Genomic DNA, 13,631 nt, shown 5'->3' on the forward strand with positions numbered 1-13,631 from the left:
TATGAAGTTGCACAACTTTATAATTTTTTTTTTACATTAAGTTCATAATCACACTTGCTACTCTCTTTTTTTTTTTAGTTTTTTGGCTTTTCTTTTTCACAAGAGATAAATTACATACTTAAACACACACATACTACAACAACAATTAAAAAAAAAAAATTAATCTAAATTTTTTTACTGATTGCAGGCAAAAAAACTGAGGAATTACTTAAATTACTCCCATTTGTCCTTGTTCTATAGACAGGTCAGGTCGTTTTTTAATGGTTTTCTTTTTTTACTTCTTCTGTTCTTTTGATTTTGAAAACATAATGTCTTTAAATTAAATTTAAGAGAAATTATAGTATCTAGCGTCCTTATCAGTACAAACACACAGGGGGAAGTTCACCAAGGTGTAGATGGACTATGCAAGACCCTTCCCACCACTTAAGATCAATTGTAGGATTTCATGGGTCAGGGGCACAGACAGAGCAGCTCCGGAAGGAGCCTCCGACCTTCTGCAAGCCACAGAAGAGATCTCTCAGTTTTGTGTGCAGAATTAAACTTTGCCTAAGTTTTGGGGTTTTCCGAGGCATGGGTTTGGGTCAGGCTCATTTCCATGAAGGGTTAGAAACACTGTGGGGATGCTTAAGCCTTCTTTTCTGCCTGAATCTTGAATATCTGAAAAATAGAAGTGGGAATCAAAAAGCTATTGGCTCCATAAAATGTTGTTCATATGAAACGTCTTTTTTATAAGTTTGCCTAACGTACTAGTTTACGTAGCTGGTCACTCCTCTTACCACATAGGACTTGGAGGACCATGTTCAGTTCTGGAATAAAGGGAGCACAGCTCACATAGAAGTCAATAGGAGCTGTGCATGTTTTCACCAAGGCTGAATTTGAGCCTTGTCCTCAAATGCATGTCGATAGAAGTTCTTTGCACAGAATGATGGAGAGAATGTGCATACAGGATGGAAACTTTGAGTTGTAGTTTAAATGGTTGAATGCAAAACAGTTTGACTTCCATAATGTTTAATGCAATCAGTAAGGATTCAGGCAAGTAAACTATATAGCAGCTAATAGGATGCATGAGAGCATGAGGAGTATATATATAATAAATATAATAAATAAGCTCTTGCAGCTACTTCAGATATTGCTTATAACTGTGAACTTCATTCCTCATTCTAGGTTAATATATTATTATTATTAAACGTTTATATCGTAGTGGTCCTAAAAGGCCAATCAGGTCAGGACTTCATTGTACATGTAAATCATACAGCAAATGACAGTCTCTCAGAGAGCTTACAGTCTAAGGCATAACAGGTGGATGAGAAAAACAAGCAGGTTACTTGGGAAGCGAGGGAGTTGAGAAAACAAAAATTAGCATAATTCTCAGCCATTCAAGAGCAGCAGTTACATCTCATTTCAAAATTTTCTTAAACATGTATTTCCCTGCTTATCTATTTATTTCTATTTTAAACTCGTGTGTGTGTGTGTGTGTGTTATTTAAAATGATTGTCCCCATTACCACAGTATCTGACCATCTCGCAATCTTAAATATATTTATCGTCACAACTTCCTTGATGAGGTACGGAAGTATTCTCATTTTAGAGATGGGGAACTGCAGCACAGAAGAACTAAGTGATTTGCCCATGGTCACACGGGAAGTCTGAGGTGGAGCAGGAAATTGAATCCAGGATTCCAGAGTCCCAGGCTAGTGGTCCACACCCTGAACCATCCCTTCCTCAAGTCATACCTAATGTCAGTTAAAGCCAAGTGGGAGATCAGAATGGGGCACATATGACAGAATAGGACTTAAGTGAGCTTGGGCTGACAATGACCTGTACTACAGAAATCTTGCCGTTGTTATAGTATGGGTCACGTTTTATATTAAAGGGTATATTTATACATACTTTGTATAGTGTTAAAAACTGATGTACTGAATAAATGGTTAATTAATTGTTAAATGTGTAATGCTTAGAATCTCATAAGTATTTTAATCATTTATGATAATCCCCTCTTAAGGATCTCCTTACACTGAATAGCTGATTGTAAAAAATACTGAATAGATAATGATATAGCAACTTCTACAATCAGGCTTGTTCAGAAACTATATTTTTACTATATAACTGTCAATCGATTGCTTAGAACCATCTATCCTCCTTTGGGTGTCTGTCACAGGCTTATAACAAAGTTTGCTACTCCTGGACTAAAATAAATGGGTTGCTTATAGCTATAAAACACGTTACTTATGATTAACATCTTTATAACATCTACTAATTAATCTTTTATAAATGACTTATACATCTGCAATTAACATAAATTGTCACACTGAAGGAGGCTTTGATCCCCCTGGAATATGAGTAATATCTTAGAAACAATAGAGAGCAGGGAAGTCTACGTGTAGGTCCAGAATGCCTGCAAAGCTCCTCCTTTTCCATACATAAAAAGCCATACTATTATGCAGCCCACTGCCAGTAGCCACACTCTCAATCCCAATGTAAGGGAATTGCTGGTGGATTAATCAGCAATAATTTCCAGGTGGATTGTTGAACTGAAAACTGCCCAATCTGCACAAGCACATACTCCAGAGAGACTGTTCCCTGGCTCCATCTCTCTGTCTTAGAACCACAGAGTCCAACCCTACAGAGGGGCTTCCACAGTATTTGGAGGTACACAGGAAATGCAGCAGATCTCCCAGTTGCCCTTTTCTTGCTACAACAGGCTGTCCACCCTGCCCAGCATAGGGTATCATGCAACCAACAACTTACATAGCTGCTAAAGAACTATTTGGCAAAAATAAAATCACCTTCGCAGTTCTTCAATCTTGTTTCTCCAACTGCTGCTTTCCCCATTAGTTTTACAGTCTAAAATAAATAATTGTGTAATGGTTTATTCAGTGAAGCAATCCTCCTCATACCAGATGACACTGATAACATACTAAACATTCCTTTTGCTGATAAAACAGAATTGAAGTAGTGTGAATATATGCAGCTTTCAAACATAATACCCAATAAAATGCATCTATATTATCTGTGCAACAATTAAACTTCTGCAAATAAATGTCCATATATCTTCAAATCACTTAGAGATCTTTCATGACATGCAGAATGTCCCTAGGTTTTTCAATAATTTTAAAATAGTAATCTGAGATTATTAAAAAGTTAATTAAATTTTTTCAAAAGTTTTAAATGATTGTAGAGTCAAATAACAGTAAGTCACAGACAGGAACCTCAGCATTTTGTAACTAGTATCATTAGGGCTGTACAACTTTGATTATTGGGATATGGAGGATTTTGTTACTAGATCACTGGTTCAAATCCAGTCCAGATTGGTTGTAACTGGATTCAAAACTCATGAATTAGGGCCCAAAAATCAGATATTGACTTAAAATCATGAGATATTTTTAAAAATATTAAATTTTGGGTTATTTACATTCTACTTATTGAGCATTTAGAGTCTGCAGTCAAGTCATATTTTCAAACTTTTCTCCATAGACATTATGCTGCAAACTTGTTTTTTAAGTTAAAGGTAAGATTCTCATGTAAGCAGTTGCCTCCAACAGCTGTTACTTTAAGAATACACACCGAATATTGCAAGGTGCTCAATAAAATCACAAGACTTACGATAAAATCATGAGACATGGCAACACCCTGAATCAAAATCCCAGATCCAACTACCATCAACTTGGAGAAAGTCTAGGTCCAAATTCTGCAGCCCACCTCTCTTAACACGTGAGATTCCAACTGTTCTCTTTTACTCTAAGGTGCATAAAGCACAGATATGGGAATACAACAGGGTCTTGAATTTTAGGATAGCAGAAGTGACACCATAGCAGCATTTATATCCAAGGCTATGCTGATCTTCAACAAATCAGGTGCAGTATGAAGCAAATCAATTGTTTGTGTTGAGAATAGCCAGTTGGTGATGATCATGATTTAAATATATCAAATCAGGAGAGATTCTTATATGTATCCAAGTAAACTAGCAGCTAGACACTTGTGCATGAATGCATTTTTGAAGTCAGACACCTGACCATCCTGACAAGAAAAGCCATCCTATAAATGTGAAGATCTATTCATATTAATCTTTTTTTTTTTTAAAAAGCGGGCTCTAAGGATCCCAAGAATGTGAACCCATTCAATGCCTTTTGCTTACTTATTTAAAATAAACCAAAATTTCAAAGGCTATATATTTTTCATGAATGTGCTTCAGAGCTATTTTATTCTTCTTTCCACATAGATAGTTTACTACATCTTTTGCATCAGACTCCAGGAGAGTTTGCTGATACATTTATCAGTTTATCTCCTCCTCTGAAGGATATGTTTAATCCTGATTATTAAGTGTTTTTCCTAGACAACAAGTTGGTGAAGATTTTTGAAGGTGTCTCATGATTTAATTCTTCGTGACAATTTACTTCATGCTCAGAAAAGCTGAGGTTTGGAGAATGCAAAGGTTCTAAGAGCAAGGCATTCTTGAGCAGTGTTTCTCACATGCGGCCACTAGCGGATTGTTATGTGTCCAGAACAGCTTCCAAAGCTAGGGCAAAGCATTCGCACAATCCTGCAGCAACCAACCTTGATGTTTCCGCTGCATCCCCAGCAGGGATCAGTACTCTGCACCACACAGCCTCCTTAGGAGCTCTGGGCAGCACTTCTGGAGACATGTGTAGCTGGTGTGTGCAGTACCAGAGGTGGCTCTTGTCAGTGGAAGACACTGTGGTGTTCAGTGACTGGGTTGCTTCCCTGGGCAGCTCACACCCGGCTGGGGTACGGGGAGCCTGGGATTCCACAGGCGGCTGGTGAGTTCTCAGCCTGTCTTCCCCGGGTTCTTGCTGAAGGGCCATGGGAGGCAGGAACAGAGAGATGTGTTTGTCAGAGTGGCCACCACCAAGAGTTGATGGCCACACTCTGAAATCACCAAAAAATTTGTTGTGAGAACCCTGTTCTAGAGGTTGCAGATTCATCTTAAGAGTCTCATAAACCTCCCTCCTTCATGTCAAGATATCAGGATTCTTTATGTGGTGCTGTAGGACACATTTGCCTAAGGATTCTCCAGCTGAGTGTCTTTCCACAATGAGGCCTAATCTACATTAGAAAAGGTTTGCAAGTATAGCTATATTGGCAAAGCGCCCTACTGTAGATACGGCTTATACTGGGGGAAAAAAGTGCTTTTGGCAATATAAATAATACCAGTTCATTGAGTAAAGTAAGCTATACTGACAAAAGCACCTAAATGCCAGTATAACTGCATCTACATCATGGGTTGTGTTTTGTTTTTTTATCACCATACAAATGTCATTAAAAACCACCACCCCAACAGACATTATTATATCAGCAAAAGCTGTAAGTGTAGATGTGACCTGAAACAGAAAAAATATTCTCATTCACTTCAAATAAGATTCAGATAATATCTGATGGTTGGATCCTAATAGCTATTTACACTGGAGAGAGGGGGCAATTCCACAGGTGTGACAGGTCGTTATAGCAGTACATAGGAGTCAGGGATCCCACACAGGGGCCGCATATTCAATTAAAACGATTAAATATGGCTCTGAAGGGGTTCCTTGGACCGCAATGCAGAGGAGGAGTTTGTGGACAGGATAGCATAATGAATCCACTGACCTGTCTACCTGCAGAGTGAGTGGCACAATAGAAGTGGAGGCTACTGTGGCTTATGGAGGGAGTGGGGTGGAAAAAAAAGATCTGTTCCCTATCTTTATAGGGAAAGGATTCCTTCCTCCCACCTCAGCATTCAGCTTATTTACCTGAATTGTATGAAGGTATAAGGATTTCATTTTCAAAGCTTTACCATAAAGGGCTAAATAAATTGTCTTCTTTTTGGTCACTTGATCATTTTCAGTCCCCAGTGTCTCTCCAACACGTGGTAGAAAAATTGTAACAAAGCCACAATTGATGGATAATTCAATCATAGATATTGGTATATACGCTAGAGGGTTTTTTAGGTTCATATAAGGCTTTTCCCTGAGGTAACAGTGAATTTGGGTAGCTCAGATGATTGTTGTGGGGTTTTTTTGTTTTTATTTTAAGGTTGGGGGAATGATGCCTGCATGCAGCTTTTGAACAATCAGGGAGACTTCCTGCTATAAATACAACAGTGCATTTGCAGTGTAGTACTGAGCAATCACTTTATTGATTGATTAAAAAAGACTTTTGGCAGCAAACTTGGGGAACTCATAGCAAAGCCCTCATACTCTAGCAATTTTAAGGGAAACTGTTCTGAGACTGCAGTTGTATTTTTCTGGAGAAAATAAGGTCACATGTCTGCCCAATTAACTGCCTGCCTTATCTAAAATTGTTCTTTAATGCAGATGTTTCCATAGACAGCTAAAAGCCTGCTCCTATAAAGCTTCCTATCTTCAATTAACTACAGTAGATATATTAAACAAAGGGGCATTTAGTGACTGGGTCTCTTGAGTCCAACAACCATATTACAATCCTTTCTAGAAACATCACTGTAGTTCTTCACTTCCTACTTTCAGGCTTAGTCTCCCTCTAATCATTCACCCTGCTCAGTGTGTGATTTTACTAGTTTTAACCCCATTGCAGCCCTAAATAAAACTTTGTATTCTCTGGTAAAGCCTAGATGTAGTAAAGTTGAAAGTATTAATATTTTTTCTACATACTTGACTTTTATTTCACCTGTTCCCTCATTCTTCTGGAGTATATTTTCTGCCCTTTCTTTCATAAAAGTCTTGGAGCCTGAATCTGTTGCCACTGCCATTGAATTCAATGTGGAGCAGTACTGAGCCCTCAAATCAAGTTCAAATGTAACTTCAACCCATAGCAACCAGTGGAACTCTCAGGAGACAGACCAAGGACCGTATGGATCTAGATCCACAATTTGCCTCTTGCCCCCCCCACCCCCCTTCACAGAATAAGGTTGAGATAGGGCAGCTAGAGCTGCCAGGTGTCCAGTTTTCAACCAGAACACCTGGATGAAAAGGGACCTTGGAAGCACCGGTCAGCACTGCTGACTGGGCTGTTAAAAGTCCGGTTGGCAGCACAGTGGGGCTAAGGCAGGCTCCCTGCCTGCTGTGGCTCTGCATGACTCCAGAAACAGTGGCATGTCCCCCCTCCGGCTCCTACACATAGAGGCAGCCAGGGGGCTCTGGACGCTGCCCCTGCCCCTGCCCCAAGTGCCAACTATGCAGCTCCTACTGGCCGGGAACCACAGCCAATGGAAGCTATGGGTCAGCACCTACAGATGAGGCAGCATGCAGAGCCACCTGGCCACACCTCTGCACAGGAGCCAAGGGGGAACATGCCACTGCTTCCGGGAGCTGCCTGAGGTAAGTGCCACCCAGATCCTGCACTCCTGAACCCTCCCATGCCCCAACCCCTCAGTCCCAGCCAGAGCAACCTCATACACCCCAAACCCCTCATCCCAAGCTCCACCCAGATTCCAGAACCCCAGCCGGAGCCCTCACCCCTCCCAAACCCCTGCCCCACCCAGATGAAAAAGATTGAGTGAGGGTGGGAAGAGTGAGAGACAGAGGGAGGGGGGATGGAGTGAGTGGGGGGTAGGGCCTCAGAGAATGGGTGGGGTGGGGTAAGGGTGTTCAGTTTTGTGCGAGAAGAAAGTTGGCAACCCTAAGGGCAGCATGGATAGTTTTTGCTGCTGCTCATGCTATATTTGGTCTGTGGATACATGGAACACCAGAGTTTCTGATATAGCTAGTGATTTAGCACTCCTTACGACCCTCCTGTATTCATTTTAATGAATTATATTGGATAATCATGGCTATGGAGAAACTGAACTGGATTCTCATTTGCACTGAGTTCACTTGGCACAATTCTGTCAATGTTAAAAGGCCTTAACAGGGGAGTAAATTAATTTTATAAACACTTTTTTAATACACAATTTTATACACCACATTAATAGAGGTGTGTAAAGGGGCCTTAGTGTAAATGAGAATCAGGCACATTATCTGCAATACAGAGCTGATAACTATGCTAAATACATTGCTACTGCACTTAGGCCCTCCTTCAGGAATATAGTCTTGTTTTGAAAAGTGATGTAGTCTCCAAAGTCGCTTGGGTGTTTATGAAAATTTCCCCTTATATACTAAATAAAATGACAAACCCATTTAACAATCTAACTGAATTTTCTCTCTCTCTCTCTCTCAGACTCACACACACACACACACACACACACAGATGCTGGTTGGCAAAATTTAGAACTTGATATTACTGTAGATAATTTGCTGTGGAAGAGCAAGTATGCTGATAAGTACAACAGAGCACAGCAGTAACTTTTATCAGCATAACCAGTAGTAACAAAGCTCTCTCATGTCACTGTTTGGTTAAACACCTCCCCAACAGTAAATTAAAAGAGCATATGTCCGGGAGAGAGTGGTATTGAGTTAATGCCAAAGAAGAGCTCAATGAATCCTCACATAGGATCTTTGAAAGCTTTGTTCCTTATGAAAAGTTCTTACAGTACTTGGAGAATGAACACCCTTTCTATTATAGTTTTAGAACAGCCTACATAATTTTATTGCAGGGACCCATTTTTTCCCTAAAATGTATAGATGGTCAAAAAAGTCTATGGGATGGATGTCTACTACATAAACAAACTGTTTTTTCTCCTTTTTAGGAACAATAACTTTAATCAGACCCAGGCGGGATTAAGGCAGATGCATTAGAGGTCTGTGCATTGGGCCCTGCTCCTGGAATCATGTGATTATAACAGAAGTTTAGCTCAATCTAAAAAAAATTTAAAAAATTAAAAAGCTCTCTGCATTTGGGAAAAAACAAAATAACTTGAAAACATTATGATACCGTGAATTTTGTCTGAGCCTAGACAGTTCGAGATACAACTTCTGAAAAGTATGTACTGCCCAGTGCATCACACTCACTATTCTGCTGTAGGGATCTCACCAATACCACCACAGCAAAGGATTCCATGTGGCAGAAGAGCACAATGAGCCTGACCCTTCCACCCACATGCTTATGCCTTGACTGCTGAGACTAAGTAGTGGGGGACCCACTTGTGAGGGAACGGGGACCACTAGTATCATCGCTACTATTCTGAGGGAAGGGGGTCTTCTATAGCTGCCACTACTGTCTCTCTAGCACACTCAAGTTAGGAGACATGGACATACCATGGAGGCAGGATCCCAGGAGGCCCCGTGGCATGGTGTTCCTATGGCTCATGATGGCCTTAATCCAAACCCTGCAGCAGAAACATTACTGCCTAGGATAAACAAAAGGCTGATAATGCTTCCTTGCAAAGAGTCACTAATTATTTTCTCAAGCAGGGACATTACAATCAGTTGAAAATCACCACTTCCAGTAACAGGACAGCCACTCTTCTAATGGGAGAAGATGTGGGATTTGTTTTAATCTGGTTTTCTGGCTTTACTTGGTTTCTTACCCAGACAAACTGCCATAGAAACTGTACTAAAGAAATTCCCTTCCTGACTGTAACCATGCCTCAATGGGTCACAACTTGAGGATGCCAAATTCAGGACAAACTGCTAAGAAATAGGCAGATACACCCCAACACTGGTGGCTAAGCCCCCATAGGATATACCGAACCAGCAACAAAAGTAAACTTCTGTTTCACCACACTGGCTACCAAGAAAACATAAAGGCAGTTTCCTCAGGCATTCAAGTTCTTATATCACCACCAAAAACACTGGATTTAAAGGTGAGTGGGTTTTTTACAACCGGTCTCATCAAATAATAGGTTCTTCTGATCCCAAAGGACCAGCCACACACCCAGGTCAATATATAACTTAGAGCTTACCCAAAAATCATGCTGGTGCCAATCCTCTAGTATCTAAAATCTAAAGGTTTATTCATAAAAAGAAAGAAAGGTGAGAGTTAAAATTGGTTAAAGGAATCAAATACATACAATAATTGCAAAGTTCTTGGTTCAGGTTTGTAGCAGTGATAGAATAAACTGCTGACTTAAGTCAAGCCTCTGGCTGCTTCCAAATCATTAGAAGGTCCTTGATCCCTTGGTTAGAATGCTCCCATTAATGTAAGTTCATAGTCCAGAGGCTTGGTCTGGAAAGAGGCTGAAGCAAGATAGAGGGTGGAGCAGGACAGAGGCAAAATGGAGGGGTTTCCAGGGCCTTTTATATGCTCTGCCATATGGAGGGAAACCCATTGTTCTTACTGTGGAAAATTACAGCAACAAGATGGAGTTTGGAGTCACATGTCCACGCCCAACTTCGCTCAGTCATTGCAGGAAGCCATTACCTACACTCCAGACAGCATGTTTACATGACAGTCCACTCAGTGTAGATGGGCGTCTCCCATGGTCCATTGTCAACCAAGTGTTTCTTGATGAGCCACTTAATTTGAATAGTCTCTCCAAGATCTGCTGGCTAGCTACCTTGTGGGTGGTACCCCAGGAGCAAACATTTGAAATCCAGGTATAGAGCCAATACTTACAACTTCAAATGCAAAAATGATACATGCATACCAATAGCATAATCATAACCAGCAAATCATAACCTTTTCATAGACACCTCACTTGACAAACTTTGTACAAGTTTGCTGTAAATATATAACAGTGGTTGCAACAATGCTCTGTATGGTCATATTGTAATCAAATAACATCACACTGTCCTTAGCATCACAAAACTGCTCTAAAAATCTCACAAGTACCAAAAATACTGCTGCTCATAAACAGTTGTGAGAAGGAAATATTAATGCCGATGGCTTAGGTATCAGGGTTTTCATTATGTATATTTGAAAATCCCATCCTACAATCCTAGTTAATGATTTAGGAGCACAAGCCCTATTGACTGTCACTGAGATTGTTCTCCTAAGCAACTTAATGTTTAAGTTTCTTAAAATGCAGTTTTTAGGCTTCCTATTGTGTTAAGCAACACATTTGAATTTCTCATATGTAGTCTATAAGAGTTGTTTAATATAAAATTAACTAAAGTGATTTGAAAAATAATTACTAAAAAACTGTTGATATTTAAAAAGCAAGAGTGACAGTGTTGGATCCAGATCCTTAGGTGTCAGCCTTAGCTGCGGTGCAACAGCAATGCACTCAGCTGTGCCCCTGACCAAGAGGCTTAGTGCTAAAGGCTCACAGCAGCCATGCCCCTGATTGGATGGACAGGCACCACTCTCATTGGGTACGTGGACTATATAAAGTCCCCAAAAGGAAAAGGAAGCTGTCTGAGCAACAAACCAGTGCCTGCCAGCTGCTTCCTAGACTTCCTTGCCTTGCTACTTCTCCTGACTCTGCTTTATCACTTTGTCTGACCTCACCTCCTCAACACACTGACCCAGCCCCTTGGATCTTCATGTTATGACCCCTGTGAGAACTCTGACCATTGCCCTGGACTACCTCTGATATGCAGGGCTGTCCATAGCCATAGGCAGCATAGGGCCAGGAGCTGGGATAGATGGGAAGCAGTAGAGCATGTAAGAGAAGGGTTGGGTCCTAGAGAGAGCTGAATGCGCTGCCTGCAGCAGTCTGAGGGAGGGGATTGGCTGCTGGGATCTCTGGGAAGGGGTGGGGGAAGGAACTCATCTGTGAGTGTGACTCTCTCCCCCGGTTTGAGGTGAGGCAGCCTGGGCGGCTCTGGCAGTATCCTTTGTTGCCCCCCATAGGGTGCATTCCCCCCCCCCAGAGCACCCTCATTTCCTCCCTCCCCACCCTCTCACGGAGCACTCTCATTTCCCCACTCCCCTCCGGCAGGGGTGGGGTGAGGTGAGGTGCTGCTTAGGCTGGCAGCCTGCCTGCTGAGGAAATTAAAGTGAAAGTGACTCACTTCCTCGCAGCCAGCCCAAGCAACAGGGGCTGGATTGGAATGCTCACACACAGCTGGCTGGGCTGGGGATAGGGTGACCAGATAGCATGTGTGAAAAAGCTTCAGGACAGGGGATTGGGATAGGGTGACCAGATGCTCCACTTTTATAGGGACAGTCCCAATTTTTGGGTCTTTTTCTTATATAGGTTCCTATTACCCTCCACCCCCTGTCCTGATTTTTCACATTTGCTTTCTGGTCACCCTAGGTGTGGGGTAATTGGTGCCTATATAAGACAAAGCCCCAAATATCAGGACTGGCCCTATAAAATCAGGACATCTGGTCGCCGGAGCTGGGGAGCACATCTCTCCTCCGGGCTGGCAGCGATCCATCTCATCCGGAGAGAGCAGCACAGGGCAGGATGAGCTGCTGTGGCTCTGTTGGTGCCCTGTCACTGAGATCAGATGCTATGCTAACTTCACCATGGTCCATGGTGCTGGCGGTGGTGCCCAGTGGCATGTGATCGGACCTGAGGGTTTGCTGCTGCAGTTGCCACTCTGCACCCCAAGAGGTGGATTTTGGGGTCCTGCAGCTTTCCACCTATCTCCTCTTCTACTGCAGCTATTGGACCAGCAGGCTGGGGGTGAGCCAAGCATGAAAGCAGTATTGTGTTGCCATTTAGATTGTTATTTAACAATTTTGTTTGCCAAAAATGCTTACTAACAATCCTGAATCCAATTTCAATATTTTTTTAAATCAATATCTTAGCCAAAAACAGAAAATTAAGCTGTTGACAATTATTTGTGACAAGTTTGGTTTGGGGCAGGGAGTGGGCCAGTTTTAATCAGAGAAACAAAAATGTTGATTGGCTTTCCTGTAGCCCTGTTACTGCTAAATAGAGCGCTCCAATGACTGTAATATGCTCATCTTCTTACTAGTGTATAGAGTGACCATATGTTGCACTAAGATTCTCTTGCTTTATTTTCCAGTGAATCAGTATAGCTTTTGCCAGCCCAGAGGTTGGGCAGCCAATGTCTTACGTTTTCACAATGTTTTGTCCAACTTTCATAAAGTAAATACATGGTTAATATGAGTTTAAAAAGCCAAGGACATTTCCTTGTGAAGAATCTGTGCAGCAGATCATGCTAAAGCTGTGAAAATGTCAGTTTTTGATGGAATTTTAGAGGCAGTGATTTATCATGTATTTTTGGCAGTGCCCAAAATGCGCTGCTATTGCTAACGTCTTTCCAAACAAAAATAAGGCACAATAGGACTTCTGTAACATTTCTGTGCTACCTTAATCTAGATTAGATGATTCTGTGCTGACTTCATTTTGGTCACTTTGTGCTTTACCTAGGAATAAAGCTAGGGTTATATTTTCCCACTGTTTGGAAATCCAGCTTATTAAACTGGATAATGCCATTGATCTACTTACAGTATAAAGTTGATATAGAGTTGTAACTAACATTAAGACTGATGGCCACTATACATTTAAAACTAAAAAGTGGCTTTGTAAAAATGACATGGGTTTCCAACTCTACTGTGTCTCAGTCAGGATGGAGCGCCTTGTGAGGTGTCTTCACACTAGGTCAAGGTCATAGACTCATGGCTATCCTAAATTAGTTATTTTAAATAATATTTCTAATAATCTGACAATTTAAACAGTTATTTCTTTAAAAACATCCTTATAAGTTATGTTGTATCGAAAACAACTTTCCGGGTCACAAAAAAGAAAATGGAAAGATGAAATAGGATTAGCTATACAAGCACAGAAGGGTTCTATACTTAAGTTTGTACGTCATGAAAACAACGAAGTTGATCAAGATAATCAAGCAGTTACTTGAAAGAAGAAAATTTTTATGCAGACGAAGCTCAAGAAACGCAACAACACACGGAACAATCATTTGAAAC

The 13,631-nt window shown here is 41.1% G+C and overlaps 1 long non-coding RNA gene across 2 annotated transcripts; it reads right to left on the bottom strand.

The window, feature by feature from the left end:
• Window positions 1–311: 311 nt before the first annotated feature.
• On the bottom strand, window positions 312–9,790 carry LOC120369026. 2 transcript variants are annotated; one of them, XR_005582898.1, is made up of 3 exons: window positions 9,751–9,790; window positions 2,786–2,843; window positions 312–657 (listed from the first exon to the last, which is right to left on the bottom strand). It is a non-coding gene; the product is annotated as an uncharacterized LOC120369026 (long non-coding RNA). The 2 variants fall into 2 exon arrangements; XR_005582897.1 differs by lacking the exon at window positions 9,751–9,790 and adding an exon at window positions 4,554–4,665.
• Window positions 9,791–13,631: the final 3,841 nt, after the last annotated feature.

Source organism: Mauremys reevesii, linkage group 7 (assembly GCF_016161935.1).
Source record: "Mauremys reevesii isolate NIE-2019 linkage group 7, ASM1616193v1, whole genome shotgun sequence".
Classification (NCBI taxonomy): Eukaryota; Metazoa; Chordata; order Testudines; family Geoemydidae; genus Mauremys; species Mauremys reevesii.